This window comes from Neovison vison, chromosome 1 (assembly GCF_020171115.1).
Source record: "Neovison vison isolate M4711 chromosome 1, ASM_NN_V1, whole genome shotgun sequence".
Lineage (NCBI taxonomy): Eukaryota > Metazoa > Chordata > Mammalia > Carnivora > Mustelidae > Neogale > Neogale vison.
In genome coordinates this window covers 218,195,303-218,220,165 of record NC_058091.1, presented here as the reverse complement: position 1 = coordinate 218,220,165, position 24,863 = coordinate 218,195,303, and the positions used below count along the sequence as shown (strand labels likewise).

At 36.9% G+C, this 24,863-nt stretch overlaps 1 protein-coding gene and 1 non-coding gene across 2 annotated transcripts in view; both read right to left on the bottom strand.

The window, feature by feature from the left end:
• MRPS27 (mitochondrial ribosomal protein S27) overlaps nt 1-24,863 on the bottom strand; it is an 87,717-nt gene that overhangs the window by 31,002 nt on the left and 31,852 nt on the right. The gene's annotated exons all lie outside the window — the stretch shown is intronic.
• LOC122897168 lies at nt 5,942-6,083 on the bottom strand. The gene has a single exon (XR_006382477.1). It is a non-coding gene; the product is annotated as a U4 spliceosomal RNA (small nuclear RNA).

Here is a 24,863-nt window from a genome sequence, read left to right as displayed (position 1 = left end):
TCCTCTCCTCTTCTTAGTATGTCTTTTTCTGTTTGTTTTCTTTGCATATATTTAAGAAATAAAGGGTTACAGATATAAATAAAGTTGGACCTGTCTAGGTGGCTCAGTTGGTTGAGCATCTGACTCTTGGTTTCAGCTCATGAGATTAAGCCCCAAGTCTGGCTCCCCACTCAGTGGAAAGTCTGCTTGAAGATTTTCTCCCTCTGCCCTTCTTCCTACTCCGATGCACACTCTTTCTCTAAATAAATAAAACTTAAAACAAACAAACAAAACTGCACCCTCTTCCTGCTACTTTCCAAGCAGGAACACTGGTGTCCATCATGCTCATACATGTTTTTATACCTTTATCACCCATGGATGCATCCAATTTAAGGTACATGTATGTGCCTTTTAACTCTGCATCCAAGGCCTGTGTGATAGAGAATCGAGCCAAACCAAGGTAGTGGGTGCTTTGCCAGGGGCAGAAGAGGAGGGACAAAAGTGACAAAATGAGTGCTATCTCAGATATAAGGAGTGATCAGAAGCAGCTTTTACTGTGGAAATTAATCAGCACCGCCACCAGGATAAACCCCAACAAGGTAATGGCTGTTCTGCATTTGATTGGAACCCAGACATAACTTGCTGACTTGGTTAAATCAACGTGAGAAGCCGGTTTGTCAGCTCTAAAAAAGAGGTGAAAATACCTTAATCACGAGGTTATTTTGACAATCAAAGGTAATTTTGTATTTTGACAACTTTTAGTTCAAGTATTTTGACAACTTTTAATTCTCTTTGGAACCAAGCAGAGTATAAATAGGCACAAAAACAAAAAATATTATTGTTAGAGTCTATTTGATATAGCACTTGATGGCATTCTGTCTGGTACAGCTTTCTATTTGCTTTAAATATGTTTTGTTCTTAAGACTAATGTCTACTGCCTTTGCGAGTGCAGAAGTAGGTAAGATACAAGATTTGGCGTTAGGTGGACTTCATTTCTACTTTACAACTCCCAGGAAACTTGAGGATGCTAACCTGTAAAATGAGTAAAGTTGTTAACACCTCCTGTGGCACAACTCTGGATTGGTATGAGCACCAAGGAGATGAGACATGTAAACTCCTTAATACAATGGTAGCACACAGCCCTTTCTGACAGGCTGACAGAGGCGCTGACAGTAGCCACATGCAAAAGGACACTGAGTTAAATGTGAACTCTAATGACTATTCCCTCCACTTGGGCTGTGACTTGTGAAGTGCTAGGCACATACAAGCAGCAAATACCTGATTGTCATCAGCCAGAGTGGGAAGGACAGGGTAAGAGGGTGAAGTGTCCCGTGTACCTCGTTCCTCTAAAGACAATCTCAAAGGAGGACCTGGAAGGCAAACCAAAGGGGAGAACAGAGGTTTTTCACAATCACAGAGATCAAAGCCAACCAGTATAGAGGTATGCCAGTCAGTCTGATGGCTGGTAGTAGGGTCTCTGGTCTTATTTATGATAGAAGAAGGTCTAGGCAGAGAAATGCGAGTCAGGAGATGACCTAATAAGGAGTTAATTTACCTATTACTGCTCTTCCACCTTTGGAATGTTTTTCACAATCTTGGCAAGCCAGTTACAACACAACAGAGATTATGCCTTGAGTCCTCTATTGGTTCAGTGCCCACCAGCCTCTGTCTGGCTGGACTCAATAACTAAGGAGTATGAAATGCCTTCTGAAGATAAACTGAACCACTCAAAAGAGAAGCTGCCAAGCACTGCTCATGGCTCTGATCTACACTCAGGGCAGAATCTCAGAGAAAGCAAAAAGGTATCTATATGGGGCATGCCACCCATCCAAGCCTCAGAAGTAAAGGAAAAGGGCAACAGAGGTAATGCATTTGCTGCTGAGCAAGCTGCTGTTCCAGCCTTAATCTTTCCCCACTCATTTGCCCACTGCACCACCCCCAGAAGCCAAGCCAAGAGGACGGAATCCTCTTTTCCATCTTTTACGCACTACTAGTAACCCAAAAAGACTTTAGGGCTGAAAGCTCCCATTCCTGCCTACAACCCAGATGGAGCCATCAGCCCTTTCACAACCTGGACAAAGCAGCTGATTGCAGCCACATGACAGCAAAGTGCCACTGAGTTAATGGAGTATCTATGAAAACAAATATACAATAGTTTTTTTCAAGTTAAAAAAAAATGTGAATACAACCAGTAAGTGTGTTTTAGGATCCTGTGTTAAGCTAGGCTCAAAAGTGAGACAAAGACATAGCTGTTGCTATGGTGGCCACAGTATTTGACTTCTTTAGGATCTCCCATAATCCCATGCAAGTCTAGAACAGTCTCCTTTATTAGTAATACTCATACTAACTATATTTTTAGGAATGAATCAATGAGTACTTATAAAAGGGTACAACTTACTGAGAAGCATGTTTTTGAATATTTAGATCTTTTTAAATTTCATTTTTAAATTTTGAAAAAAATTTTTATTTGAGAGAAAGAGAGCAAGCATGAAAGGGGGAGGGGCAGAGGGAGATAGAGAATCTCAAGCAGACTCCCTCCTAAGCATGGAGCCCAATGTGGCACTCAATATCATGACCTGAACCAAAACCAAGAGTCAGGTGCTCAACCGACTGAGCCACCCAGGTACCCCAATATCTTTCTTTTTTTTTTAATCATACTGAAGGGAAGCTTCCTTTTCCTGAATCAGTTTGTACATGTAACTAAGAATGATAAGAAAGATCAAAATATATAATAGCATCACTAATTAAAAGGTACTCAACATTTGCTATGTGCATTATCCTCAGCACTTTATATATACTTTTTCGTTTTTATAGAGTAGGAAACAAAAAACTGAAAAGGATAAAATCTAGCCTGAGAGCTTGCAATAAAGCCAACACAGGTGGTTTTTATTTTTACTACAGTGTTTGAAAAAGACTACTGGTGGCTGTTAAGCATCAGTAGTTAGCTTCATTTAGACAGCCAGCTTTACAAAAAAATGTGTCACTCTGAACATGAGAATCACACTTGGCACAGCAGGGTGTTCCTATCATGAGAGGAATGTAGAAGAGATGACAACAGGTTCTTATGCCAGGGTAGCCTGACAGGGTTAATATGCTGGGTAACCCCTCACCAAGACCCACCCCAGATCTCTTCTCTTGAGTTGTTCAGATTCCCCAGAGATGACTCCTCCAGGCTCCTCCCTGAGAGGGATAATAATCCTTGTGTCGCCAAATCCAGAGTCCTTCTGGTTCAGTCTCTCCAGAAAGAAAATCACCAGTCTTCTGCTAGGGTTGGAGAGAAACAATCTGGGTGTTTCACTATGCCTTATGAAAACTTTCCATTAATCCTCTTCCCTTGCTGCTTTTTCTTTATGAGATTTTGTAGGGTCCTATACTATAGGACAGATGCTCTCGCAGCCAAATTTCTTCTCCTGCCAGCTTCAGCGGTTGCTTTCTCTTTCTGCTAAGTGTGTTACCTCCTGTCCATGTATTTTATAACTTTCAAAATTTCGTTCCTGTTGACTCCTGTTCTCTTTATTTTGTAGATTTTTTTTTAACCTTTTATTGTCACGTTTGTGGATGTTTTATAAGGGAATGGAGCTGAGAACTTATGTTCAACATCACGTTTAATCAGAAGACTTTCATAAGCCATTTGATCTCTGTGAACTAGTTAGTGGATTATACAATCACCTGAAAGCAATGATGGAAAAAAAATGTACTTCAAACATTCAAAATGTATTTCAGCAGTAACATTCTCTGCTTAAAGAAGAACACATTTTGAGGAAGACACTTAACTCTCTGGATTTCCACTTCAGTAAATTACAAAACAAAAGGTTAGATCAAAGAACAGTCCTTTAATGACCCCATTAACTCTAATATCCTTCAACAAAGGCCCAAAATAAGTCATAATGCTATAACGTGATTTGTTCAGTCTAAAATATTTTAATGAAAACACTGTGCACATATATTAAGACCCTAATATGTGGATGGCAAGTTAAGTGTTAAAAAATATTAAGACATGGTCCCTAAATTGTAATATTCTCTCTTTTTTTCTGGGGATAAAAAGGATAACCACATGTAACAACATTATTCACGATTACTCAAAAAAGGAAACAAAGTTTAATCAAGCTTGGCAAATTCTCTTTTAAGAAGGTAGAAAATTCAGAAAAAGGTAGAAAATTATGTAATAGTGCAACAATGTCTTAAAAGATGAAACTTCGGCCATATTCCTAGAACTTTCTCTGTTCTGATGATTTAAAAAAATGATTTCTCTATAGGTGAAGGGTCAAGAAGCTAGGGGACTAGATCTCACAAAACTATGAAACCAGTACAATAGGAAGAATCTAGCTCAGGCTGAAGCACCAAGGCACTTCTGTGTCAACTTTCTGATAAATAAGGCAGCACAGCTGATGCCAGAGCCCAGGTTCCTGGCATATCGATATGGAGATCTCTATGTATCAGAAGAGAGGGAGAAAAGATCACCTGTACTTATTATCCTTAGGGCTCATACAAAGTTAACACCATTTCCCCCACTCCTGGAATTCTATACATGGAACCCCTTACTTTACATGTGAGGAGAAGAGCTGCCGTCTAACAGAGGTAGGAAACTGCCAGACTGTAGTGAATATGGGTCCCGCATGAGAATGAGGACCAAGGTCTCCTCTTTTGCACACTCTGGAGACCCACAGGCATGCTGGCACAATGCAGCAATGCGGCACCTGAAAGCACCTGCTTCCCGGTGCATGCAACAGAACTTCTCATTCCTTGTAAATGCCATACAGGATGTGACATTACACACAAGTCATGTCACTAGGTGTATTTTACTTTCACCAATTCAAGGGACAAAAACCCAAAGGGTTGAGTTAAAAATTATACTTCAGTGAATTCAGGTCTTTGAAAGTCAGGACTGTTGCATATGCTTAATAATCTTGTGCTTTCTGGCTACAACTGTCCTTTGCTTTAGAGAAGCACCTGCTGCGAAGAATGTAAAAGTGATTTTTAATCACTGAGTCAAATAAATATGTGAGATTTAGTACCTCTATAAAGAAGAGCTTATCCTTCACACTGATAATATAATACATTTATTGATATGCATTCACTAAACACATATACATCTGAAATAAGGATTGCAGACGTGGACAAAGGACTAAAGCCTATATATTAGCTCAGTACCCATCTGTCTCTGGTATGAATGAATGAATACTAGGACCTTCCTGTTGCCCAGGGCCATGCCTCGAGAGCTCTCCTCTCGCAAGGCACTCAGATGACAATACCGACACGAGGTGTTCAGTCGCAAAAGACTGCTCAACAATTTTTGAACTCTGACATTTTTCCAGTCACTGTGTTTACCGCTTTCTAAAGATTATTTCATTTATGTATCAGAACAGCCCTATGTAAAGTAAGTATGCTATTATCTCCATTTTACAGATGAGGAACCTCAACGAACCTCAACATCAAAGGGTTAGATGACTTCCCCAATGTCAGGCAGTTAGGATGAAACAAGGCCAGGATTTAAACCCAGACAGTCTGACTCCAGAGCTCTTGACCACTGAGCTATACCGCTTGATACTATAATGGGTGATTTTATTTATTTTTTAAAAATTTTATTTGTGACAACATTTTATTTATTTTTTTTTAAGTAAGCTCTATGCCCAATGTGGGGCTTGAACTCAGGACCCTGAGATCAAGAGTCACATGCTCTACCAATGGAGCCAGCCAGATGCCTCTAATCAGGTAGACTTTAAGGTAAAATTTCTATTAACTTTCTACCAAGAGACTGGGGCTTCTTAATGCTTCAATCAGGGTATCAACAATGATGCAGAAGGTGCTATTCCGATTAAGATAACCCTCTAGGAGGAGTTTTTGGCTAGAAAACTTGTCATTTTCAGAAATTAGAGATAAAATCATTTGGTTTGAATCATTCTGAATTAAAGTCACTGTCCTTTCTCTCCTGGTCCTGGAATGCAAAAATCTACATGTTTAGCAAGCTACCTCAGCCCCAGAATTTCCACTATTATTCACTAACGACAATCAAATGTCACCATTTTTATTACACCTCTTTCAATTAGCAATAATCGCGCCTCAGATAAACCTCATTGGCTACAATACTGCCACTGCACAAAGCTGCTATTACATCTCTTTAATGACCATATGCATCTAATGAGATCACAGATATGTATATCTGGGTATATCTGATATTTTCCATGCATAATGGAATTCTATGTTTCATTCCTATCATGTTTATACATATACTCACAGATAAGAAAATGCTATCAAATGGAATACTATGCACCTTATATTTAAAAAGCAGAGCTACATCCATTCCAAAAACTTAAATACCTAAAGGTATTAATAAATAAATAGGTAAAATAAAATTTAAGGGGAAGGGTAGATAGAGACTTAAAATAAAATTTAAGAGGAGAAAGGAACCAGGCTGACTTAGTGGCAAGACATCCTATTATGAGAATACTGTAGAGCTGTTAAGGGATGCTTCCACTTATCCATTCAACCCCTTCACCTTCTTCATTATTAAAAAGTGGGCTTGCAATGATAAGGCAAACCTGGCAAGAGCTCTTTGACAGTTTCTTTATGTAAATTATATTAACTGAAACTTCATGTATTGCCCTCTCACTTTTCTCCCAGCTATTCAAGGCATTTTAGCATTGCAGTGGGCGTGACTGCAGAGATGTACCGGTGAGGGAGAGTGAAAGTGGTTCAGAAAGAAGCCTCACTGAGACAGGGGAATTATTCCATGTGCTCTGATTTTAGGCATTTGCCCTAGTGAATCTTAATGAGTCTACAACAATGCGCATTTTCTCATAAAATGCCCACCAATCTTGTACTCACACCTCTATGCTAACTCATGCTCTGTTATCAGAGCTCAAGAATAAGAAGAAAACATTAAGAGATTCCTTTAAGTTCAATGCATTCATCCATTGATCATCAGAAGGTAACACTATTCTTACAAGATGCTGTGGTATATCCTGTATAGAACAACCAGACATGCCATTCTTGGTAACCTCTGGATTTAAAGGCAGTCCTTAAGATGATTTCCTAAAGAAATATAAAGATAAGTATATGAGATAGTAAAACAGATGTACAACTATATGTCATTTACATACCACTGACAGGAAGGAAACTCAACCACCATAAGGTATCCCATGTACATGAAACTTGGGCTTTGATTCCCTACCTCCCCAACCAAATGCTATTTATAATTTGGTGGAATTTTTATATAGCTGTACCCTATTACAAATAGCTTTGTAACTCTGGGAAAATCTTTTATTCCTTCTCTCTTAAGCTTTCCAGCTCTGTATATTACATTATTTTGAACGGCTCAAATAGATTATGAGTCTATAATATAACCCTGCCTTTGGAAGACTATAAATACTTCTATTATTTTTTCTCCCCACATAAAAAGGACTACAGGCTCCCCCAACTGCCCCACTTCCCCGTTAATAAGTCTTTCTCTTCTTTCACTCTGGGATGATAGAGTAAAACTGACCACCAAGCCCACTACATTTACCCACAAGCCTGAATAAATGGACTCTAGCCTGGTGGTAGTTCTACTGCTCCCATGGAGAGGTATGTGCATTGGTTTAATGGTTAGTCTGGTTCATAACACCAACATTTCATATTCTAGGCTGTGGTGGGAAGAAAGTTAGAATCACACTTTTATGACACTCCAAATGCAGTAGTATTTCACTTTTGTTAATATTTACTTAATGTGGTTTCAAGTGGTGGTGGTAAAGAGAAGAGATTTTAAGTGGCTGTCTCAGTTGAGACGGAATTTGTGATTATGCAGAGTAGCAGAATGCACTGCTTATTCACCCAAGGATTTGGTCTACAAGGAGTTCAAAGACTTGGAGAGTGACTAAAAGTTAGTGCCACCAGAATATCTTCAGAGATCAAGAGTCTAAGACAAACAGAGATGGATGGCATCAAAGACACCTGACCAGAGAAGCTGGTGGGAAAACTCATGAATCTAAGTGAATGGACCTGCTGCTTCAAAATGTACTGATGTGTACTGTGATATAAAGGAGCCTACTATGTTGATTTTTGTTTTTAGAAGCTTACCAAGTAAAGGGGGACACACATTTTCTGCTTTCTAGGATCAAGGCTGAATATGAGCCATTTTGTTTTTATGATTTCAATGACTAGAAAGACTTTGAATAGAAATGTAGGTAATAAAATAGCTTACCTAGATGCAGAAAACCATTGAATCTGTATCTCCAGCCCAAATACGGCCCACAGCTGCAGACCCATATAGTCAATTGCTTCTCGGACATCTCCATTTGGATCTCACACAGGCTCTTCATAGACAACAAATTCAGAACTAAGCCTATCTACTTTATTGCCCTCTCTCAACTACATTTAAACCTTGTTTTTTTAACCTTCAATGATCTAAGATTACTTAAATTACCCAAAATGCACCACCTGAATTCTACTACGAGACCTCCTTAATCTCTTAGCTCTGTTCTACCCAGTTTAAAAGTCTAATTCTTCCAGTGGCTTCTGAAAAAAAAAAAAAAAAAAAAAAAAAGACCGCATTTGAAAGCCTTTTCCTTTTTTTAAATGGCAAGAAACTATCTTTTCTGATATAAATGTAGTGATTTTCTTGTAAATTCAGTCAGTATATAAGTACAGAGAAGTAAAAATCACCTGAATCCTCACAACCAAGAGCCAGTTTTCCACTATTTAATCAATCCTCTAGTCATCTAACTAATCTCCTAATATTGGGCATCTTTCACTACTAAAAACAAAACTATAGCTAATTTTCTTGACCCATGTATAGATTTTTCCTTACATTAAATTCTTTCCCTAAAGTACCAATTTAAGTTACTCCCAGAGTTTGTTGAGAATGTCCATTGCCATGAGAATGAATATTGGTCAACTTTTAACTATCTTCAATACGAGAGGCAAAAAGTACTTCATTATGCTATTTGCATATTTGACAACGCTAAGGCTGAACCTCTCTTCATATATGCTTACTGGGTATTTGCCTTCCTTGTTTCTAGAACTGCCTTTGTACTTCTTTCCTATTGTATATGTATCTTTCTATTACTTATAGTTTAGAATTATTAAGTTTATTAATAAAGAAAGTTTTTTTGTTTTGTTTTTTAAGATTTTATTTATTTATTTGATAGACACAGATCACAGATAGGCAGAGAGGCAGGCAGAGAGAGAGAGGGGGAAGCAGGCTCCCTGCCGCACAGAGAGCCTGATGCGGGGCTTGATCCCAGGACCCTGAGATCATGACCTGAGCTGAAGGCAGAGGCTTTAACCCACTGAGCCAGCCAGATGTCCCCAAGAATTAATGTTTTAATTACTCTTTCTTATTTTTTTTTGCATCATATTACTTAGATTAAGAAACTTTGTATTTTACTTTATAGATGTTCTTATGGACAAATCTGTTGTCTTTTACTGTATGATTATTGACATTTATGTCAAGTCCAGAAAGGTCTCTATGTGTCAAGATTACAAAAGCATTTATATATTTTATTTTTACATAAAAAATTTTTGGTTTTTTTTAGAAGGTTTCAGTTTTTGTTTTTTTTTAGAAGGTTTCAGTTTTTAAATTTAAATCTTTAATCACTTGGAATCTATTCTGGTGTGAGGAAACAGGAAAGCGTAATGAGTATCTTCCCATTACATATTTCATAAGTTATACGTCCAGTCTTCCAGGCATTGATGACTGCATTACTTTGTTTTCTTTCTCCTTTCTATCTACTAATTCCTAATTTTAAGATAACATACGTTTTTGACTGTGTTCTGAGTGAAACAAGGCTCCACTTACAAAACATATCATAGAGAGAACAGTTTACCACAATATAATCAGAAAGGGAAGAGGGAATCTCCTGCTCTTTATCCTACAAACGTAAAGCAAAATCTATTTATCTTCTTGTGCTAAAAACAGTACAGAGATAAAATGGCTGGCCATTGAGAGAATGTGTAAAATCACTACATCATAAAATATGTATCTGATATAAAAGAATCTTCATTTAACAATGAAGCAGTCAAGTAGTCAAAATGTTATTACAAGTAATTAGATGGTTTAAAATATACATGAAATACTGAGCAGGTGTTTCCAGGGCAACAAAACACCAAGTTTCAGAGTACTTTCTACAATAATTAACTAAATCATTTACATTTAAGTGGCACCTTCCCCATGCTTCTAAAGACTGCTACACTGGTGTGATTAAAATGTGATCAGGAAACTATAATTTAAAATATGTATCTTCAGATACTAATCACTCATGGGAAAAAGAAAACAAACGTAAAAAACTCAGGGCATTCTGGATGCTGTACTGCACTTTTGTACCAGATTATGAGAGAATAGTAACAGTAGAAAAACTGAAAAACAAAAACAAAAACAAAACACCCCTCACTTTTCAGCAGCAATAGCTCTGATACTCATGCAGTATTTATGAGTATTATAAGATAACTGCCAATATCCCTATCATGAAGCAAAACAAGGATTGGTCATAATTATCCACAATTTCTTTCTTGTCTATTGCCCATTCCCGGCACTCCATCATGGCCTTAAGATAAATGTAACATAGATTTCATCTGTAGGCCAATTCCAGTCTGTTGGCAGTGGTCAGTGTATTGCTGTATTGAGGAGTCTAAGGCCATGTCACAATAGCTGAAATGCACCCATGATCAAAGAGTAATAAGTACAAATATAAGTTATCTGCCATACCTATAAAATACCACTCTCCTCTGCTCCTGAAATCCTTCCATTCAGCAAGTTCAAACACATACACCCATGCACACTATACTCACTAAGTTCTATTTGGGAAAAATGGTATGGCATAATGGTTAAAAAAAATTGGGCTTTAACTCTTTGGCCAAGCTTTGACTCCACTGCCAGCTACTTCCTACCTACCAGCTGTATAGGATTTCAGGCAAGTCACTTAATTTTTTCTGATTCTTGATGTCCTTATCTACAAAATGAGGAAAATAAAAGTTCCACTTTAAAGGTTTTACGGCAACTCAATCAGTAACATACGATCATGTGTCAGCACTGAGGGCTATTATCACTTCTACTAGTAATAGTGTCATTTTCATGGGACCTATTACCTTGTAGAATACTATTCCCTCTCCCCACTGGAAAAACAAAAACAAAAACAAAAGCCCAAAAAACAAAAAACCCACACCCATACACAAACTCAGAAAAAGCATTACAAAGCTCAGTAATAACAATGCAGCAAACAGTAAATACTAACTAGATACTAGGCTCAGATGAATGCTAGAGACACGAAAGACAAATACGACAAAGCCACCGCTGCGCTGCTGCTGCATACTCCATTAGAAGAAAATCAAGAGTTCTAAGAAATCTACACTCTAGTCAACATTAATGAACAAATTCTCCATAGGTAACAAGGGTAATGAAAGCAAATAGAAGAAAAGGAGAAGAGAGCTCCAACCCACTAATGGGAGAGAGAATGTATACTTCACAGGAATTCTCCCAGGAACAAAGTGGCAGGCTTTCACGCCCGCTTCTCATAACTTGTGTGACAGTGAATTTTACATCAACTTGATTGGGCCACAGGGTATTCAGATATTTGGTTAACCTTATTTTGGTGTGTCTGTGCAGGTGTTCCTGGATGAGATTAACATTTGAATCAGCAGACTGAAAAAAAAACAGATTGCCCTTCTCAGTGTGGGTGGGTCTTACCCAATTTGTTAAAATCCTGACTAGAACAAAAAAGGCTGAGTGAGAGAAGATTCACTGCTTGCCTAACTGTCTTTGAGCTGGAACATCAGTTTTCTCTCACCTTTGAACTCAGACTGGAACTAAACCACTGGCTCTCTTGGGTTTTCAGCTTGCTGGCCCAACCCTGCCAGCAAGGTTGTCACTTCCCAGCCTCCATAATCACATGAGCCAACTTCATACAATAAAACAATCTCTCAATCTCTCACCCTCTCTTAATATACACATATATTTATGATAGGATATAAATAATGTAATAGGGCATTTTATTAAACAGAACCAACAGGAGATACACACATACGCATACATACACACACTATAATATGGATGAACCTTGAAAACATCTGTGTGTGTGTGTGTGTGTGTATCCCCTATCTCTGGAGACCTGAGACTAACAAAATCTGTAAGTACTGACTGAAACCTCTATTTGGTTCAATCATTTTCATGACTGGGTTCACCGCATAGCCCACCCCTGTAAAAAACCCAAAGTTAGGTTTCTGCCCTTTGGCTACAAGGTACCAAGTTTCATGGTTTTGTATAAAAGGCACTCTGGTTTGTAACACCTCTTAAAAAAAAAAGGCATTTCTCCTTGATATCTCCTAGGGCTTTTCTCTATCAGTAACACAGTAAACTAAAGAACATTAGACCTTTAAGATCTTTGAGGGTAGGCACTCATCAGTATTTGTGACAGTATCTAGTTTGTGCATAACAGGAACATAGACTCAAAATGGATCAGTGATCTAAATATAAAACCAAAACCCATTAAACTCTTAGAAGAAAACATGGGGTAAATCTTCATGACACTGGATTCAGCAAAGGATTCTTACACAGAATTAAAAGTATGAATAACAAAAGAAAAAACCCAGATGATTGGAAATCATCAAAATCAAACTTCTGTGCATTAAAGGGCATTACCAGAACGGCAAAAAGACAACTTTCAGAGTGGGAGAAAATATTTACAAATCATATATTGGTAAGGTTTTAGTACTAAGAATATATAAAGAACTCTTACAATTCAACAACAAAGAACCTAGCTAAAAAAGTGAAGAGCAGTTCAATAAACATTTCTCTAAAGAAGATATACAAATGACCAACAAACACATGAAAAGATGCTTAACATCATTAGTCATTAAGGAAATGCAAATCAAAATCACAATGAGATAACACTCATACCTACTAGAAGAACAATTATAGAAAAATGGAAAGCTGGTGAGGATGTGGAAAAAATGGAACCCTGCACATTGTTGGTAGGAAAGGAAAAAGGTTTATCCACTGTGGAAAATTTGGCAGAGTTTGGCAGTTCCTCCAAAAGCAAACAGAGAGAAGCCTGGGTGGCTCAGTTGAGCATCCATCTCTTGATTTCAGCTCTGGTCATGATCTCAGGGTCCTGAGATTGAGCCCTGGGGCAGGCTCCGCACTTGACGGGGAGTCTGCTTAAGGATTCTCTCCCCCTCCCTCGCCCCTCTTCCTGCTCACTCATGTGTTCTCTCTCAAATCAATGAATCTTTAAAAAAAGCTAAACAATTACCACATGATCCAGCAATTCTAGGTACATACCCAAAAGAACTGAAAACAGATACTCAAATAAAGGTACACACATATTTATAATGACACTATTCACAGTAGCCAAAAGGTGGAAACATAACCTCCACCAACAGATGAATGGACAAACAACTGTAGCATATTCTTACAAAGGAATATTGTTTAGCTACAAAAAAAGGACTAAAGTATTGATAAATGCTATAATATGGATGAAATGTGAAAACATTATTCTAAGTGAAAGAAGTCAATTACAAAAGGTCACATACTGTATGAATCTATTTATATGAAATAGGGAGAAAAGATAAATCCACGGACATGAGAAGTAGAGTACAGTTGCACAGGGTTGGAGAGAGAGGGTCATGAAGAACAACTGTTTCACGGATATAGAACAATTGTTTCACGGATATAGGGTTTCCTTTCGGAGTGATGAAAATGTTTTGGAACTAGATAGAGGTGGTTATTGCACAAAATTGTGAATATACTCAATGTCACTGAATTGTTCACTTTACTTAATTTTGGAAAAAAATGGTTAATTTTTGTTATGTAAATATCATATTAAAAAAGATACAGAGTGTGTGATGAGTTGAATGGTGTTTTCTCCCCTCACCTCCCCCCTGCAAATACAATGAAATCCTAATCTCAAGTACCTGTGAATGTGACCTTATTTGGAAACAGGGCCCATGCAACTGTAATCAAGTTAGGATGAGGTCATTAGGGGAGTCCTAGTCTAATACAACTGATGTCCATAGAAGAAGACAGAAAGTCAGACAGACAAACAAATACAGAAGGGTATGTGATCACAGCAGCATGGACTGCAGTAATATATCTAAAAGCCAACTCCAACGATTAACAAAAATACTAGAAACTAAGAGAAATGTATGGAACAGAATCTAGAGATTCTCCCTCAGAATCTCTAGAGAGCATGGCTCCTACTGACGCATGCATCTCAGACCTCCAGTCAGAACTGTTAGAGAATAAATTTGTCATTTGAAGCTACCTAGTTAGTGGCAATTTGTTATAGCAGCCCTGTGAAACTAACACACAGTGCACAAGACAAGTAGCTAGTAGGCTTAGAGATGGAAATAAGGATAAAGCCGGAAAAGCAACCAGATTGTGAAGAGAGTCCAGACAGGAAATTTAGAGTATCTCTATGGGGAGAACTGGGGAAAAAAATGCTTAAGACAGCAACAGAAGAGCTGCAGATACTCATTTATTTATTTAACAGGCAATTATTGAACACTTATTGCCTGTAGGGTACTTTTTAATGCTCTTTGCTAATTATCATTTTATTAGACAAGGTTTACTCAAAATGCAGATATCTCACAATTTGATATTATCACAAAGCTAGGGCACATGTGACCAACGTAACATAACCTGAGCAATACAAACTCAGTGCTACTAGAGTGCAAGTCAGAGGATTATCACTGGCTAAAGTGATCTGAAATGGGATCATGGAGTCTGGACACTTAATATTTGGCAGATTTTTAAAGGGAAAGGAATGAATTCCCAGGGTAAGAGCAGGGCCCTGTTTACAGAGGAAATACAATTAATACTTGTTAAACAAACTGAATGAGCCAGGAACAATAATTCCATAATGTAGGGTTTTTGTTAGGGATTAGTGGTATCAGCCTGGAAAATAGGTTGGAACAAATTATATAAACAGTCTGGTCTATCCCTGAAATATGTGGCATCAAGAATAGTACTGAACCATAAGGGGTGAAAAGGCTGGAAAACAATTTTATTCCTCCTCTAATGTCTAATCTAGTAAATGATAGTGGACCTGCGATGAAAGTCAGAACACATGAGTCATGCAGCTTTATCACCTCAATAAAGAAAGCTTATTTGGACAGATGTCTCATAGAGTTATAAAATAAGTGGATGATAACAGCCACACTTTTATTCTACCATAGGGAATTGTTAATCCAAGAAGCCATACATATTAACTTGTAAAATACAAGCAACATCTAGTGTCTTAATTTAAAAAGGAACTTGGTTGTTAGGAAAACCAAGAATATGACTTCACTGTAGATCTATACATTAATGAATTTAACTTTAAGGTCAAATACCTTATTTTAAACCACTGATTAGAATTTTGAAATGAAACCAAGATTCTGATTTGAAATCCATTAATGGTATTTCTTCTACTTTGAAGATTATTATAAATAAAATTTGAATATGGACACCAGAAACAAAAAAATAGAATAGAGAACAGGTTACAGCTTGATGCAGGATAATATTTTATAGGACACAGAAGGGGAAGACACAAGAATGTAGACGGAGAAACAACAGGCCTTGCTGGAGTGCATTAAAAAATAAACAAAAGATGTTAGGTTATTACAAGTAAATCATGAAGAACAAAAGAAAGGAGTGAGAATTTGAGGGAGCACATATAATTACCTATATGGCAGCTCTTTTATTGTCAGAGAATTGAAAAGACATTGGATCAGGTAAATCAGATATATATATATTACTTTCTCCTATTTCTAAGACCCACACCTTTCTTGTCTGACCTGATTTAATGTGTCAAGGACGTGGGTATCCCTATCAGCTTCCCTCAAGGACCAGTAGATATAGTATACACACAATTGCCCCAAATCCTAATCCTAATAAAGGAGTTGAACAGCACCTTTCCCAAGCCCTGGATTTAAATGGAGGTGAAGGTCCCCAAAGTGGTACCATGTGCTCTTTCATGTTCTATATATCTGCTGTTGACTCAGTTCATAGTTATAGGCACAGAAATGAATAGCAAGGAAATGTTCTTGAACTACAGAAGAGGCAGCCATACAGAAGGAACCAGAAATGTGCTATATGTTACCACTAGGTTCATGAAACTTTCTCCATAGCAAAAAACACGCTGAATTTTATAGCAAAAGGGACCCCAAACCTTCCCAAACTGTGGCTCAGAGCTCTAGGGAAAGCCATCAAGAAAGCATTTCCCCTTTGTACCTTTACAATGCTTTTAACCTTTCCAGAACATTTCTAGATGTATGAGCTAAGTGATTTCTATATAACTTTCTATCTTTATTTTAAAGATGAGAAAAATGAGGTCACCAAGGCTAAGTGACCTGACCACGATCAGACTATCATTATTTTTGGAGAACCACAGGGAACTTCCGCTCCCAGTCTAAGGCTTACTACCAACCACACTACTTTCCTATTCTATTTAACAATAAAATCTATTTGAAACTGCCTAAAAACATATCCTTACTCATTTATTAAATGGGTTCAAATAATGTATAAGCAAAAGAAGACAACGTGTACACAGTCAGGATTTTAAGTGGCACTAATTTGCTATAGACTTTGTTCCATCACTCATTCAACAAATATTTATTAAGGGTCAGCAATATTCCAGGCACAGATAAGTGCTGGGAATATAAAGTCAAATAAGATATAATGATTATCTTCAAAAAAAAAAAACAAACCTTGGATTGCCAGTTCTCCAGAAATGCATTTTGTTTGAAGTCCAAAGTGCCTGCAGTCAAAATCAAATTTACTGCTGCCAAATATGCAGATATCAAAACAAATTAAAAAGAATCTGTACTATGTTGCAGTAATAAGATATCAAGATTTTTAAAAACAATGTGCATTCAGATACTGCTTTCCAAGTAAATATCCAGGTGAACTACGTCAATCACTATAAAATAGTTGGCCAAAATGATTTCACAGTAGAGGCCAAACGATTATTATCTAAAAAGAAAGGTAGTATTTAGAAATGGAGAAAGGGTGAGAGAGAGAGAGATCTAGAGGCATTAAAAACTACTTTTGCAGTGACTCCCAACTTCAAAAGCAGCTTCAACAGTTTTCCTACTTGGTTTCAAATCTATATTGTATCCAGAGACGTGAGAGTAAACTCTGCTTCTATGGCAGACAAAGAACACATTAGAAATAACAAAAATTAAACAACAACAACAACAAAAAAAACCTGAAAAGCCAACTCCTCGAAGTATGGTAAAATTACAGAATTATAAACAGGACAAATTTAATTTATCATAGGACTCTAACCACAATGTAACCTTATTCTCAAAATCCTTTTCAAAACAAAACAAAACATCCTTCTCTTTCAATCTTCTAAAAAGCCCAGAAGCTTACAGACCTCAACTAACAAATCAAAACAAGTATTAGGCAACTTTTGCCTTTTCCTTAAAAAGGTATTATTATTCTCTTTGTACCATTGAGTATCTCTGAATAGGAAGTATTTGGAACACTAGGGAAAGTGATATGAACACACCAGAAATATGAGTGTACTTTCAGAAGGATAAAATACATCACCACAATTTAATGATGATATACATTTAATCTGCCTAAATGTTTGTGGAGTTAACAAATAATGTTTTTATGAAATGGTATGATGTGGGAAGTGTGCTTTCAGGCTTAGAGGAAGAAACTCAAGTTTCAAAAGATCTAAGATCAAGTGAGCTGTCACTCACTAGCCTAGTTCTTTCAACTTTGGAAAAGTTTCTCCTCTGGCCAACTTCCTTCACCGACAAAATAAGTGCAAGAACAGTATCTGCCCTTTCAGTTTTGCAGGCTTTTTCAAGAGGATAATAACGAGATGATGATGTACTTTTGGAGAGACACAAGTAATTATTATTATTTGACCTTCACCATGATGACCCACAGTGTCAGTCCAATTGATGGGTGGCCAACTGGACTTTCAAGAGGTTTATTTACTCTCATCCCAATCTGGGCATTCCTAAAGGCAGGGAGTTATTTAGTGTGACCAGCCACTTATACTCCCACTTAAGGAAGCACATTATTGAATGATGTAATTAGCCAGCTCTGGGGCTAACAGCTCAGATGGGGAGGAGGAGGCAAGGGAAGGAGTATGCATCTGGCTTTCCTGGTAATTCTTTCACTGACTACATTATTAATATGATGCAGTATAATTTGAGATTGTTATGATTGTAAAGTGGTTCATTTTGAGCGCTTCCCAAAGGTACGAATAGGGACAAAAGCCAGCCCTAGCAACTGTGTAACTGGGTACAAGGATGCATCTTTCAGAAAAGGTACCTTTTCCCTAATTTATCTGCTTAGAAGAGGCAATTTTTTTTTCTTGTTCACATACACATGCCCTAAAGGCTTTTTGAGGCCCTGGTCACCTATCTAGGACTTTCAGCTATCACTTGAGCCTCCCCACTACAGAAAGGGAGGGGAAAAAGTATACCCAAATAAGGTATTTGAAAAATATTTCTAACAATTAACAAGGTTGCTAAGTATCGGAGAAAGGGAAACGGTAGAGGCTGAATGAAGGGATGGATGGACAGAATTATGAACTTTTACTCAGATAATTAAAACATATTCAGAAGCTAAGACAATCAAAACAAATGTGATACTATTGGATGAAAAAAACAAATCAGTGGAATAGCACCAAAAATTCAGAGACAGACCCAAACTCAAACAAGAAATTAGTAAATGATAAAGTGGAATAAATTAGCAGTAGGCAAAAGAGGTATTTTTTTTTAATGGCATTAAGATAACTGGTTAGCCTTTTTTAAAAAAATGTGGGTATGTGTATGTGTGGATCTGTACTTCACATAATTAAACCAAAATAAACTCCAGATGAACTGTATATTTACATGTTAAAAATGAAAGTATACATTAATTGAAGGAAAATATGGGGAAGTTTCTGTGATGGAGAATTGTCATCCTTAGATAAATGGAAAAGCCATATAGGAAAAGATTGATAAATTCAAGTACCTTAAAAAAAAAAAAATCTACACAACAAAGACTACCATAAAGCAAAATAATTTACAAAAACAGAAAGAAATGAGAAAAATAAGAATATTTATCATCCAAAGCTATTCCCTAACCATTGAGAAGTCCTACAAATTAAGAAAAAGACCAACAAAGCAGTAGAAGAAGATAAAAGAGAAGAAAGTTCAAAGAAATATGAATGACTGTTAAGCATGTAAGAACATGTCAACATCACCAAAAAAGAAAAATTCAAAATTATACTGAGAAGATCTACATCTGTTCAAAAATATGAATCTCTAATTAAAATCTTCTTAAGAAGAAAACTCCAGGCCCACCCAGATGACTTCAATGATGAATGCTACCAAATAAAGAAATAAAATCTTATAAAAAATTTCAGAAAAATAGAACATTTCCTAAAACATTTTATGACATCACATAATCCTGATGCCAAAACCACACAAGGATGTTATAAGCAAAAAAATTTAGAGACCACTATGATGAATAACACAGACACAAATATCTTTGACAAATATTAACAAGTTTACTTTCAAGAATTTTTGCAACAGAATAACGAAAAATGGCTGGTTCTATTATAATTCACTATTATAACAATAATTTACATATGACAACATATGACCAGCTTTACTTTAGTAGAAATAATATTTAATAGAACTTAGATCCAATCATGATAAAAACTGTCAGGAAACTAGGAATAAAAGCAAACTTCCTCAACCTGATAAAGAGCATTATGAAAAACCTAAAACTAACATCATTCCTAAAGGTGAAACAGTAAATTACTTTCTGCCAAGACTGGGAACAAAGCAAGGATACGTGCCCCTGTCCTTTTATTGAACATTGTACTGGAAGTCCTAGCTAGTGCAATAAAGCAAGAAAAAGAAATTAAAAGGCCTAAAATTTGGAAGGATATAAACTGTATTTCTACTCACAGACAATATGACTGGATATGTAGAAAACATTAAACAATCTACAAACAACTACTAGAATTAGTCAGTGAATTTATCACAGTCTCAGGATACAAGGTCATGAGATAAAAATCAACTGTATTTCTAATAAACTTGGAAAATAAAATAAATAAATAAATATATATTTTTTATATATTTTAGAGAGTATATAATATATATATATTTTAGAGAGTGTGTGTGTGCATGTAAAAGCAGGTGGAGGGGTATGGGAAGAGAGATAATGTCAGGCAGGCTCCACACCTAGCATGGAGCCCAACTCAGGGATCAGTCTCATGACCCTGAGATCATGACTTGAGCCGAAATCAAGGACCAACTGAGGCACTCAGGTGGCCCGGAAAATAAAATTTAGAAAAATAACTTCACTCACAGTAATATAAACCCCCCTAAAATATTTAGCAATAAATTTTAGCAAAAGACTTGCAAGATCCCCACAATGAAATTTATAAAAGCATTGCTGAGAGAAAAAGGCCCCCCCCAATAAACAAATAAATAAATAAAAGAGTCAAACCCATCTTCACAGGTTGGAAGACTCAGTATTTTATGACATCATATAAGGTCCCAATTAAGATGCCAATTCTTCTTAACATATTTAATAATATCCCAATCAAAATCCCAGTAGGCCTGTTTAAGGAAAACGGACAATCTCATTCCAAAAGGTGTATGGGAATGTAAAGGACCTAGAGTAACAGAATAATATTAAATAGGAACAATGGTGAAGGACTTACACTATCTGGCTCAAAAGCTACAGCAGTTAAGAGTATAGCATGATGGGGGCGCCTGGGTGGTTCAGTTGGTTGAGCAGCTGCCTTTGGCTCAGGTCATGATCCTGGACTTCCAGGATTGAGTCCCGCATCGGGCTCCCAGCTCCTTGGGGAGTCTGCTTCTCCCTCTGACCTTCTCCTCTCTCATGTTCTCTCTCACTCATTCTCTCTCAAATAAATAAATAAAATCTTTAAAAAAAAAAGAGTATAGCATGATGAATGGAAAATAACACAGAAAGCAGGAACATCCGTAAGGGGAAAAAAGTACTTCAACATTTAAATCATATCCAAGAATTGGTTTGAGATATAAAATTAAACTGAGACATAGAATCTAAAATGATGACATTTTAAAGAAGAAAACAGAAGAATATATATGACTGAGGGGTAGGCAATAACTACTTAGGACACAGAAAACCATAACCATAAAATTAGTTAGATTTGATTCCATCAAAATTAAAAACTTCTACTCATCAAAACAACCCATTAAGAAACTAAATAGCAAAGCCTTATATTAGGAGAAAGTATCTGCAAAACACATACACAACAAAAAATACTGAGAATCAGATTTCTCACTGCCAGAAGAGAATTACAAAATTAGGGAAGGGGCAAGTCTAAAAGGAAAACAGAAATGTTAAGAGTGGAACTGGAGGCATTAGCAAGGAGATGGCTTAAAATAAATATTTTTATATATAAAATAAACATATATAAAAATATAATCCACGTGAATGGATAGACTGAAGGAATGGTACAATCAGAAAATCATCAAAGGAGGGGCGCTCAGTGGGTGGCTCAGTGGGTTGAGGCCTCTGCCTTCAGCTCAGGTCATGATCTCAGGGTCCTGGGATCAAGTCCCACGTCAGGCTCTCTGCTCAGCAGGGAGCCTCCTTACCTCTCTCTCTCTCTCTGCCTATGTGATCTCTCTCTGTCAAATAAATAAATAAAATCTTAAAAAAAAAAAAGAAAAGAAAATCATCAAAGGATGCTAATATTAGTAGGTGAAAATCTGATAAGGAACAGGATATTTCATAATCTCAAAGTGTCTCCTTACATGTTATTTACTAATTACAGAGAGACAGCTGTAATAGTGGCCCAGTCTGGTGGATACCACCTTAATAAGGTGATGAAAATTAACATTACCAATATTGGAATGAATCACCATTATGCATTTCCTGATAATGACACATTGAGAATGCAGCATCAGTTCTGTGGTACTCCTGGCCACAAACTCCTTCCTTCCTAGGAACTATTAAGGAATCCTAACAGGGTACCAGTCTACAGTATAATTGGCCTGTACTTTTAAAAAATGTCAAGGTCAAGAAACACACATTCACACACACACACTGAGAAACTCTTTCAAATTAAAGGAGACTAAAGAGATATAACAACTAAATATAATGTATGATCCTTACTAGGATCCTGGGCTAGGAAATAAAAGTAACAGCCATAAAGAACATTCATAAGGCAACTGACAAAATTTGAATACCGACTACTACAGGATTATACTACTGTAGTACTGTTAAATGTTCTGATTTTAATCATTGCAAGTAGTTATGTAGGAGACATGCCTAAATAAAAGGTCAACTTATCAGTATTAATAAACAGTATCTGTGTAAGTTGGGTATCTACCAGTTAACAAGGTCATCTTTCTTCTTCTGAACCCCTGTAAAAAGGAGCACATGCCAGCCATTTGCTGTTATCCAGTATTTGCTACAGGGCTGATGAAATTCCTATCTATATTTGGCATGGTTTGAAGAAGAGCCATCCAATGGACTGTTCCTCCTCAAGCTCCAAGGTACAAAATCAGTTGATGTGTTAGTCTTTACTTTTTTCCCAACAAAACAAAAGAGTAAGTAAGGGTAGATGAAATGACACACTGATTTTTCTCTGCAAATTTTAAGGACAGGAGAAAATAAGTGAGGGTACTGATCAAAGATTGGCAGACCAAGGCCTATGGACTACATCCGGCCTACAGCCTGTTTCTGTACAGCTTTTGATTTAAAAAGAGTTCTTATGTTTTTAAAGGACTGTATATAGAAAAGAGCCATATGAGGCCCAAGATTGTTATCCCTAAAAGTGGGTAGGTATCTGGCCCAAACATATCACTCTGTCTTTCTTGCCAAAGTAGGACTCTTGATTCAAGCTGGCCAGTTTTACCTCAAGACTTTTTTAAGGAGGAAGTGGTAAGAAATTAGCCTCCGATTTTATTCAAATAAATTTTTTAACAAATGTGAAAACAGATTTTTTTGTGTGTGTGGTGGGAGAAGAGATTAAGTGCAGCTAAAGGCCCCTGATATATATCTCCTGAACCTATTCCTACACCTCCCCCATCCTTCTTCACATGTAAATGATTTCCTGAATTTCGTTTTTCATTGTTAAGCATGTTTTTATACTCTTACACTTTATACACATATCCCCATAGACATATAAGCTACTGCATTGCTTTGCATGTTTTCAAACTACATAAACATTACACTATATGTATGATTCCTCCTTTTTTTCACTCATTACGCTTTTGAGATGACCAAGCTGAGATGTATGGCTTTAATTCATTCTTTCTAACTGTTGTCTGGAATTCTGGCCTTTGGCTTGTCTTTTAATTTGTTTAATGGTACTAATTTAATTTGTTAATGGTTTATTTGTTAGTTTATGGCATATAACTTTTTAATGCATTAAAATTTATCAATCTTTTACTAGTTGTTTGTTTCCTGTTCAAAAAATTCCTCCACAATATCATACAAATATTATTTTCCTAAAAGTTTTATGTTTTTGTCAACTGAAGTTTTTAATCCACCTGAACAAAATGTGTGTATATGTGTGTTTTGAGGTAGGAATTAATTTTTTTCCCATACAATCAACTGTCCAAGTACCATTTATTAACTAATCTTTCTCTTTTGATGTGTAAAGCAACTCTAGTTTCCATATGTGTACATGTTCATTTCTGGGCTCTCTCCATTTGATTCCACTAGTCTAAGCATCTCATTTTTACTTACTGTCGCTTTCTAAGTCATGTTATGTATCTGCTAGACCAATCATTTCGTCTTAGTCTTTTTAAAAGTGTCTCAGTTATTCTTGGCCCATTACACTTTCATTTGCATTTCAGAATCATCTTCTCTGGTTCCACAAAAAAATTCTGCCAAGATTTTGGTTGGACTTGCATTGACTGTATAGAAGAAATCTGAGTTAGTGTCAACTAGTTCAAAACAAATTAAATGAAAAGATGTAGTTGAAAGCCCAGCAGGTAACACACTAATAAGAAAGTGATTTTTTAAAAATAAAATTGCAGCTCAGTTTCCCATAAAATAGGCCACACAAATAGGAACTCTTATTGAGTTCTACAACTGGGGAAAAAACACAGAAAAATAAAATAAATAGTGGGGAATGCTGACAGCGTTAAACTTTATCTTTAGACATTCTGGGTGGCTCTGTGTACTCCAAATATCAGTGCTAAACTCACGGGAGGCAGTCCCTTAATTTCTATTTCAACTGTTTTAAATGTTTTTCTGTCATGCTCCCAGCGCTCAGAACACACCTATCCTTTCAGTTCTAATCTACATTTTGATAAATGATTCAGTAATATCTTATCAGAGACCAGTTCTGGTGCAGGTTGTTCTTTTTTTTTTTTTTTTTTTAAAGATTTTATTTATTTATTTGAGAGAGAGAGACAGTGAGAGAGAGCACGAGCGAGGAGAAGGTCAGAGAGCGAAGCAGACTCCCCATGGAGCTGGGAGCCCGATGCGGGACTCGATCCCGGGACTCCAGGATCACGCCCTGAGCCGAAGGCAGAGCATCGACCTGGTAGTGCAGGTTGTTCTTAACCAGGAACCACCTTCTTTGGTCTTCTCCCTTCTCCACAGCTGGGATGCAGATGACTTTCTGCTGCCCCCTTCTGGTTTTTGGCTACAGTAAGCTTAGCAACATTATACACCTTCAATGAGTTATCTTTTAGGATTAGGTAGTGTCTCCCCACCACGTGATAGCCTTTCCATCTGCACGCTACACTATGAGTGTTCATAAGCATCTATTTCTCCCTATCCCTGAGTCCTGATACTCTCTGTACTTTGATGCCCCAGGTTGGGGTGGTGACAATGGTAGGGGACTATTAGTCTTTGTAACCGAAATTAGAGTTCAAAAGACACTTTCCCTAAGGAAAGAAGTATGGGTAAAGGAATCATCCTTGGTCTTCAAGACATTACAATGTAGGGCAGACAC